The sequence below is a fragment of the Lolium perenne genome, chromosome 4 (genome assembly GCF_019359855.2).
Source record: "Lolium perenne isolate Kyuss_39 chromosome 4, Kyuss_2.0, whole genome shotgun sequence".
Taxonomy (NCBI): domain Eukaryota; kingdom Viridiplantae; phylum Streptophyta; class Magnoliopsida; order Poales; family Poaceae; genus Lolium; species Lolium perenne.
In genome coordinates this window covers 396,689,025-396,699,195 of record NC_067247.2, presented here as the reverse complement: position 1 = coordinate 396,699,195, position 10,171 = coordinate 396,689,025, and positions in this window count along the sequence as shown.

The window sequence follows — 10,171 nt, the reverse complement described above, 5'->3', positions numbered from 1 at the left end:
GTGGTGGTGGCGAAAGGGGGACGCAGTGACCGCGTGGACCGAGAGACCGGTGGCGGTGGCGAAAGGGGACGCAGTGACCGCGTGACCGAGAGACCGGTGTGGCGGTGACCGAGAGGGCGGTGGGGGTGCCGAGGACACAAACCCCGCGCCGCCCCCTCTCTACCCCAAATAAAATTTTTTTAATTTAAATTTTTTATCTTTAAGTCTAATTTTTGTGGGGGTGGGGGTGGTGGTGGTGGTGGGGGTGGTGGTGGCGGTGCCGATCCTTCTCTCTCTCGTAAAAAAACAAAAAAAAACCCCGCGCGTATACGGAGGGGGCGGCGAAGGCGTCTCGTCGCCCCCTCCGTATACACGCGGGGTCGGTGTCGAAAGGGCGGTGGCGAAATGGCGGTGGCGGTGGCGGTCCCTCCTTTCTCTCTCTTTCTCTCTAGCGCGCGAGAGGGTCGCGCGCGCCCCTCCGTATACACACGGGGCGACGCGCAAGTTTTTAAGTCAAATTTTACTTTTTTTAAGTCAAATTTTCGTTTTTTTAGACAAACTTTTTAAGTCAATTTTTATTTTTTTAAAATCAAATTTTAGTTATTTTTATATTTGTTTTTGTTTTGTTATTAGTTAATATCTGTTTACTAAAAAAACAAAAAACAAAAAACAAAAAAAGGCCGGCTGCTCATATCTTCTCTCTCTTTCTCTCCCTCCTCTCTTTCTCTCAGAACCGGCCGGCCAGCGGGCGCGCGACGGCGCGGCAAAGCGAGGCGACGAGGCGGCAAAGCAGGCGACGGCGGCGGCGGGCGAGGCTAGGACGGCGACGGCGGCGGTGCGAGGCTAGGGCGCGCGGCGGGGTCTTCGCGCGCTCGGCGCGCGCGCGCGGACGATCGAGCGCGCCGGCCGTTACCTTGGCGGCGGCGGAGACTCCGTTCGGCAAGGGCGCGGCAGCGAGGGCCGCGGCGAGGTCGTCGAGGCGCGGCGGAGGCGGCGACGGCGTCGAGGCGGGGCGGCGACGGCGTCTCGGTCGGGCAGCACTGCGGAGAAGACGATGGGCGCGCGGAGAAGAAGAAGTGGCGCGGGCGCCGCCGCGCGGGCATTTATAGCTCCAACCTTTAGTCGCGGTTGGGGAGCCCAACCGCGACTAAAGTACCCACTTTAGTCGCGGTTGGTGACCCCAACCGCGACTAAAGGATTTTTTTCGCCCCAATTTGCGGTTCCCGCGGAGAGGACCTTTAGTCGCGGTTGGCCAGGCCAACCGCGACTAAAGGCCTTTTTTCAAAATTATTTCATTTCAGAAATGTTTAGAATACATATAATATATCAAAAAATTCATAAAAATAAAACTAATTCAATTCAAAATTTTAAAAATACAAATAATACATCAATAAATTCAGAAAAATAAAACTAATTCAATTCAAAATATTAAAAATACAAATTATATATCAAAAAATTAAGAAAAATAAAACTAATTCATTTCAAAATATTAAAAATACATATAATATATCAAAAAATTCATAAAAATAAAACTAATTCAATTCAAAATTTTAAAAATACATATAATATATCAAAAAATTCATAAAAATAAAACTAATTCAATTCAAAATTTTAAAAATACATATAATATATCAATAAATTCAGAAAAATAAAACTAATTCAATTCAAAATCTTAAAATACAAATAATATATCAAAAAATTCAGAAAAATAAAACTAATTCAATTCAAAATTTTAAAACCCCCTCTTCCCGCCTCTTTCCGCCGACCCCTCTTCCCTCCTCGTCTTCCCGCCATTTCTTCCCTGACTTCCCGCCTCTTTCATCCCGCCAAATGTTTCCCGCCAATTTCTTTCGGCCTCTTTCTTCCCGCCAATTTTTTCCCTCCAATTTCTACACGCCACTTTCTCCCCGCCTCTTTCTTCCCGCGTCCGTCTTCCCGCTCCCATTTTTCCCGCCATTTGTCAAGACATATAGGTAGCCCGCCTTGGCCAGCATCACATCTCTACAATCTCTCATCACTCTCTCATGGCTTCCACCGCACCCACTCTAACCTACCGGCAGTGGAGGAGCTTTGCGCCTCGAACTACCCTTGCCCTCAGGCTATGGTGGTACGGCCGGACTCTGCAGAGCGTCATGGACTACATCACGGCCGGCGATATCCCCCGCCTGCGCTACCCTCAGTTTGAGCCACGAGCGCCGCCCGACGACAGCGACGACGAAAGCACGACGATGCCGGCAACTTAGAAGGCGACGACTACCAAGACAACTGCGGCGGCTATGAAGACTACGAGTATGCATATTATACGCCTAGGCAGGAGTATGACTAAATCACTCCAAATTTCATGTATGCAGGAGTATGACTTAGTCACTCCAAATTTCCTGTATGAAGGAGTATGACTTAGTCACTCCAAATTTCATGTATGCATGCAGGAGTATGACTTAGTCACTCCAAATTTCATGTATCATCAGTGCTATCTCGAGTCAATTGAATCATTCGAAAATGGACACCAAACACATCACGGGTAATATAATTCACATGATTCATTCAACAAAGTTTGGTACAATAAATTATTACACATCATTTCTTCCCTTGTGTCCCCGCTTGCTTACGATTGTGCCGTATCCATGGAGCATCCTCATCATTTAACTTAATGCTTGGGTCGGTGTTCACTTTGAAGGGCGGAATTTCAGCAAACATATTATAATCTTCGACATGTCTGTCTTGTCCTCCACTCCCACGATGTTTCTTTTCCCTGAAAGAACAATGTGGCGCTTTGAATCATCGCATGATGTACCGATCGTTTTCTTATCTTTCCGTTTCCTCGATTTGCTACTCATGTCCTTCACATAGAAAACCTGAGCGACATCTTTCGCTAGGACGAATGGTTCGTCAAGATAACCAAGATTGTTGAAATCCACCATTGTCATTCCGTATTGCTGGTCCACCTTTACCCCACCTCCCGTTAGCTTGAACCATTTGCACCGGAACAAAGGGACCCTAAAGGAGGGTCCATAGTCAAGTTCCCATATCTCCTCTATGTAACCATAATATGTGACCTTTTGCCCATTCTCGGTTCTTTGCATCAAAGCGGACACCACTGTTTTGGTTGGTGCTCTTTTTATCTTGGGCGATCGTGTAAAATGTATTCCCATTTATCTCGTACCCTTGGAAAGTCGTTATAGTCGAAGATGGTGTCTTGGCCAACATGTACAGCTGATCTACAACCTTATTGTCACTCATTAAATGTTTTCTCAACCAACTGCCGAAAGTCTCCATGTGGGCCTTCCTAATCCAGGATTCAGGCTTCCCAGGGTTGTCCGAGCGTAAAATATTCTTGTGTTTCTCAAAGTACGGAGCAACCAAGCTGGAATTGGTCAGAACTGTGTGGTGTGCTTCGATCGAGAGAATTGCCGTCCATTCATATCATTGATTTCCTTCCGATCGTGCCTTTTCCACTTAGTCTCCCCTCGTGCCGCGATTGAGGAAGACCAATCGGCTTAAGGTCAGGAACAAAGTCAACACAAAACTCAATTACCTCCTCATTTCCATAGCCCTTGGCGATGCTTCCTTCTGGCCTAGCACGGTTACGAACATATTTCTTTAATACTCCCATGAACCTCTCGAAGGGGAACATATTGTGTAGAAATACAGACCGAGAATGGAAATCTCATCGACTAGGTGAACCAGGAGGTGCGTCATAATATTGAAGAAGGATGGCGGGAACACCAACTCGAAATCGACAAGACATTGGATCACATCGTTCAGAATCGTGGTAGAACTTCTGGATTGATTACCTTCGAGAGATTGCATTGAGGAATGCACATAGCTTCACAATGGGCGATCGAACATTTTCCGGCAGGAGCCCCTCAAAGCAATCGGAAGCAATTGCGTCATAATCACGTGGCGATCGTGAGACTTCAGGTTTTGGAACTTTTTCTCCGCCATGTTTATTATTCCCTTTATATTGGACGAGAATCCTGACGGGACCTTCATCTTGCTCAGGCATTCAAAAAAGATGACCTTCTCTTCTTTGGTCGTAGCGTAGCTGGCACGACCTTGAAACCGTTCCGGATGCCGGTCATCGTGGTCTTTCAAACTTTGCTGGTCCTGCCGTGCTTCCTTTGTATCATTTGACTTCCCATACACGCCCAAGAAGCTTAGGATGTTCACGCAAATATTCTTCGTAACGTGCATCACGTCGATTGCAGAGCGGACTTCTAGGACTTTCCAATATTCTAGCTCCCAGAATATAGATTTCTTCTTCCACATGGCTACGTGCCCGTCAGCTCCCTTCGGAACCGATTGTCCGCCAGGACCCTTTCCAAAGATGACTTTCAAACCCTTGACCATATCAAATACCTCAGCACCGGTGTGTTCCGCAGCTTCGGCCGGTGATCCTGCCTTGCCGTTGTAATGCTTGCCTTTCTTTCTTCTTGGATGACCTTTCGGAAGAAATCGACGATGCCCAAGGTACACGTTCTTCTTACAATTTGGCAAATGTACACTTTCAGTCTCATGTAAGCGGTGCGTGCATGCATTGTATCCCTTATTTGACAGTCCCGAAATGTTACTAAGAGCAGGCCAATCGTTGATGGTTACGAAAAGCAACGCTCGTAGGTCAAATTCCTCTTCTTTGTGCTCATCCCACACACGGACACCAGGTCTGCCCCACAGCTGTAAAAGTTCATCAACTAATGGCCTTAGGTACACATCGATGTCGTTGCCGGGTTGCTTCGGACCTTGGATGAGCACTGGCATCATAATGAACTTCCGCTTCATGCACAACCAAGGAGGAAGGTTGTAGATGCATAGAGTCACGGGCCGTGTACTATGGCTGGAGCTCTGCTCGCCAAAAGGATTCATGCCATCCGTACTTAGACCAAATCTTATGTTCCTTGCGTCATTGCAAAATCTTTGAACTCTCTCGTCGATCTTTCTCCATTGCGTTCCATCTGCGGGGTGTCTCAACTCCCCGTCCGACTTACGGTCCTCTTTGTGCCATCGCAACAACTTGGCATGCTCTTTGTTCCCGAACAGACGTTTCAACCGTGGTATTATAGGAGCATACCACATCACCTTGGCGGGAACCCTCTTCCGGGTTTCGGCCCTCAACATCGTCACCAGGGTCATCGCCTCGATCTTATAACGCAATGCGATGCATACTGGGCATTCATTCAAATTCTCGTATTCACCGCGGTAGAGGATGCAACGTTGATGCATGCATGTATCTTCGTAACCTCTAAACCTAGAGGGCAGACAACCTTCTTTGCTTCGTACGTAGTGGCGGGCAACTCGTTATTCTTTGGAAACATATTCTTCAACATTTTCAGCAAGTTTTCAAATGCCGAGTCAGCTACACCTGCCTGTGCCTTCCATCTCAGCAAATCCAGTGTGCAGCCCAGCTTTTTCAGACCATCATCGCATCCGGGTACAGCGCCTTCTGTGATCCTCTAACATGCGATCCAAATTCTCCCTCTCTTTTCAGTTTCGCAGCGTCTCCGTGCATCAGCAATGGTCCGACCAAGATCATCAACGGGATCATCACGTGCCTCTTCTTCACCTTCCCCTTCACCTTCCCCTTCACCTTCAGCATCCTCCATGAAAGTATCACCGAAATGAGCAAGATAGCTTTCATCGATGAAATCATCCCCTTCTTCATCTTCTTCCATTATAACCCCTCTTTCTCCATGCTTGGTCCAACAATTATAGCTTGGCATGAAACCGTGCCGAAGCAGGTGCATGTGAACATCTCTTGAGGAAGAGTAACCCTTCCGATTCTTACATTTAACACATGGACAGATAACAAAACCCTCCCGCTTGTTCGCATTAGCCACTACGAGGAAATCTTTCAAACCCGCACCGAACTCGCCGGAGAGTCGGTTACCGTACATCCATTGTCGATTCATCTGCATTATTATAATATAAAATATATAATTAACCATCATGCATTTGTTAAACTAACTAGCTACAAACAATATAAATTAAACAATGAACTACACACACATGCACATTTTATCAACGACACATCAAAGGTTCAAGTTGCTAACCGCGATCGAGGAGGAAAAAATAAATGAGAAAGCTCAAGTGTGGCTCCAACACTTCATATCATGTTTGTTTCATGCTCTTGGGGCATTTCATCAAACACCTTATGTGCATAAGAGGAACCAAAAGCAAACCTAACACCCACTTGTGAGCTTGTGAAGAGAATGGCACCAAATGGCTAAGTGTTGGCTGCTGGATGGGTATATATAGGGGAGGGGCTTTAGTCCCGGTTGGCCTGGCCAACCGCGACTAAAGGCCTTCGGCACTTAGTCGCGGTTGGCCTGGCCAACCGCGACTAAAGACCCCCCACGTGCACCGGCTGGCCACCGAGCGCCCTGGGCCCAGGCCTTTGGTCGCGGTTCTCCTCCCGAACCGCGACTAAAGGTACCATTTGTCGCGGATCCTGCAGCATCGCGACTTATGGGGCTCACCCGAAGCCTGTTTTTCCACCAGTGTCAAGAAGAAACATGACGAGATCAAGGCCACCCTCGAAGCCGACCTCATCGGCTCTTTTCAGAGAACCCGTACCCATGGCATCAGATGGAAGGGGTTCTCACCACAAGGTGCACTCGATGGGATAGATCTCTCTGCCCCGTCGGAGGAACGCACCAGGGCCCTTCGGCAGGAGATCAACTACTTGGTGGCTCACTCGCTACACCGCCACTCTGAAAACTTGGTCAACGTGTTGGAGCGTCTCGCTCTGCGCGTGATCCAGGAGATCATGAGCCACCAGTACTCGCCGTCAGGACCAGCTCTCGGGACGCACCAAGGAGAGTTGCCACTCCAGTCCCGTCCACCGCTGCCATACGCGTTGGCAGCACCAGCTGAAGTGCCGGCTACACCGGCATTCGTCGTTTACAAGATCGGTGGTGACCCTAGTGACTACCAGTTCTTGGCTGAGGCGCCCAAGGAGATCCCTCAAGGATATGCATGCACGTATGTGCCAGATTGTGGCAACTGGCCACTCTCAAACCAGGCCACAACGTCAGGGACTCCGGCGCAAACAGGAGGAACGTCGGCAACAGAGCTTGAGAAGCAGACGTGGCTAACTAAGTACGCCACCCCGACGAAACTCCCGAGCCCAGCTCCTGCAGTTGGCTCAGAGCTGGAAAAGCAAACATGGCTGGCTAAGTACGCCACCCCGGCGAATCTTCGTAATACATCTCCTGCAGCCGATGCGGTGGATCAGATCGGTACCATCTTGAGAGACCAGTTCGGCATTATGCCGAAAAGGAGGGCAATCGGCTATTCCAAGCCGTACCCCGACGAGTACGAGATGATCCCATGCCACCTAAATATCGGCTCCCTGACTTCTCCAAATTCAGTGGATCGGATGGCTCCAGCTCCATCGAGCACATCGGCCGATATTTGGCGCAACTAGGACCGGCTTCAGTGTCGGATCAGCTACGCGTGAGGCTCTTTTCACAGTCCCTCACAGGATCGGCTTTTGGATGGTATACCTCTTTGCCGGCAAACTCCATCCAGTCTTGGAAGCAATTGGAAGAACAGTTCCATACGCAATACCATTCAGAAGCTTCCGAGTCTAGCATTGCCGATCTAGCACAACTACGTCGAAGCGCGGAGAAACGGTGACAGAGTACATCCAGCGCTTCAGAATCTTAGGAACCGATGTTATTCGGTTCGTATAATCGAAAAGGAAGCCGAACTGGCGGTAGCTGGCCTTGCAACACAGCTCAAGGACATGGCCTCCCAAGCAGATTATCCCTCGCTGGCGCACATGGTTCAGAAACTATCAGCATATGAACAGCGCCACCCAGACCTGTACCAAGACAAGTTCAAGCGTGCAGTAGTCATGGTCGATACAGAGGAAGGTGAAGTGCCTGCGGGAGACCAAGAAATAGCGGTGGCTGAGTGGACTCGGGGAGGAACTCCCGTATCCTGCAAATGGGTAAAACCACCAGGGCCGCCCAGGGGATTTGATTTTGACGTGACCAAGACTGAACAAATCTTCGACCTCCGCTTAAGGAGAAACAGCTTGACGATTCCTGAAGGTCTCAAGTTCCCTACGGCGCAAGAGCTAAACGGAAAGCCGTACCGCAAATTCCACAACTCGCTTTCCCATGCCACCAACGACCGCAGTGGTGTGGCGTCAGCACATCCAAGCGGCGATAGAGAAGGGGCGTTTAATTTTCAACCAATACGCCATGAAGGTAGACACCCAGCCCTTCCCCGCCGTTAATATGGTAGAAGTCATCTACCCCGAGGGCTGCCAGCCAGGTCCCACGTTCAGCGTCAACATGGTAGGGCCTGGGAACCACTCTGGCAAAGATGGAGATGAGGGCAGCTGCTCTCATAGCAAGGACACAGAAGAGGCCGCTCCACGCGATCGGCTCCATCATGATGGCAAGCGCTACGTCACAGAGGGAGAAGTGAAGAACATAAGATATCAGCGACCTCTCTCTGATCACCTCCTCAACAAATATGTGAGTCAGTATGACCAACGCCGACGGTCCAACTATGATGATGAAGGAGATCGTGCGGCTAGAGAAGCCGTAAGACATCGTCGGCAGGATCGCGATGAGGAGGAGCACGAGCGCCGTGCCACGGACAGGCCAAGGGAGCAAGAAGACAACGCCGTACACCGGGATTGCCCTTTCTTCGTACATCGCTGGGATTCAGGAATGAGCCGATTGCCCACAATCGGCAATTGCCCGTAATGCAACAAGAAGAAGAAGGAGGCAGCCAACGTGTCTGTGTTTGAGCGCTTAGGGCCTCTCCCACCACCAAGCAAACGCGCCGAGTCACCTCGTTGGGCAGATCTTGAGGATTCGGTAAGACGAGGGACTAGAAGAAGAAGAAGACAGTACCACCGTCCAAGGTGGTGCCCTGACGGACTCAGCCGTTCACGTAAACGCAGGGTTCAGCGGTTGCGCGGCCCGGAGGAAGCCGAAAGGTTATACTTGCATACGCCCGAGGAAGGCACGGCCTGATCTGGCTGCAAAAGTTCAGCGAGCCCTGAATGAAGAGGGTCGTCCACGGAGGATGGAGTGGCGTCCCAAGCAAAAGAAAGCCGGTGATGAAACATCGGCTGGCACAAACATGGTGCTCGTCTTGCCGACAGAGCTTAATGCTCCACGATTATACGATGCTCTCAAGATGGATGACAGGCGCATCAAGTCAGAGGTTGGGTTGGTTTTATCCAGCCTAACCAAGTAGCAAGATTAAACCAATGAGCAAACCGTGCGAGGCTGATCCTTGTGATCGGCCCCAAAAATTTTATGGAGGAACATTACAAAACCTTCATCGAGCGAGCAATGTGGAGGCCGATTCCCGCAATCGGCCAAAATTATCTTCTGCACATATTCTGTTTATGGTCGCAACGATCTATCGGGCAGCGGCCGCGTCGGCAGATGGAAGTCAGCATGAATCTTTGCGAAGACGACGTACAAGTGCAAGGCTCCTGGCTTACCGTAAAGCCGATATCTGCAATCATTTGGCAGATTCGGCTCGGGGGGCATATAGTCAGATGAACATGTGCGGATAAACATGTGCAGACATGCGTGTGGTGGAACATTGGGGGCCGATTAAGAAAAATCGGCCAAACAAAAACAAAAAAAAAAACAACACCAAAGTTTAGCCGATGCAGATACGTGGCCATCGACTCTAATGGAAGAGCTCCTCAACTGAGTGACTTGATAACTTCGATTCAAGAACCTTTGGTTTCCTCTTTGCGAGCAATGTGCAGATCAGGTTAAGGATGGGTTGCATCAGATTCACCACAGGGGAGGAGCCGATCTGACTTGCAAAGCGCGAAAGTGGACTGAAGAAGCTCGGGGGGCAGCTCACCCTGAAGGTTCTCTCGCTCTGGAGAGCCGATTTTGCTGAGATCGGCTGGTTCCGCGTCATGACTTGGAAACCGATGACGACACATTTGGTTAGTCCACTGATATGCTCGCTTTGATAAAGGCTCGGGGGGCAACTGATGGCGCAGAATTTGCCGTTCTTAAGAAGCCGATTGAGATTTCATCAGGCTGAAAACACAATGGTATCGACTTCGGGATCAAGTCGTTTTCGGCAGTAATTCTGGTTCCCTCGTGAGAACATCGATTTGCCTAGTTGTCCGCCAGAACTCAAAGGGATGGGGCATTAAGTTACCGGTGTGTTGTCATCGGCCTGTTGGCCATTGGCT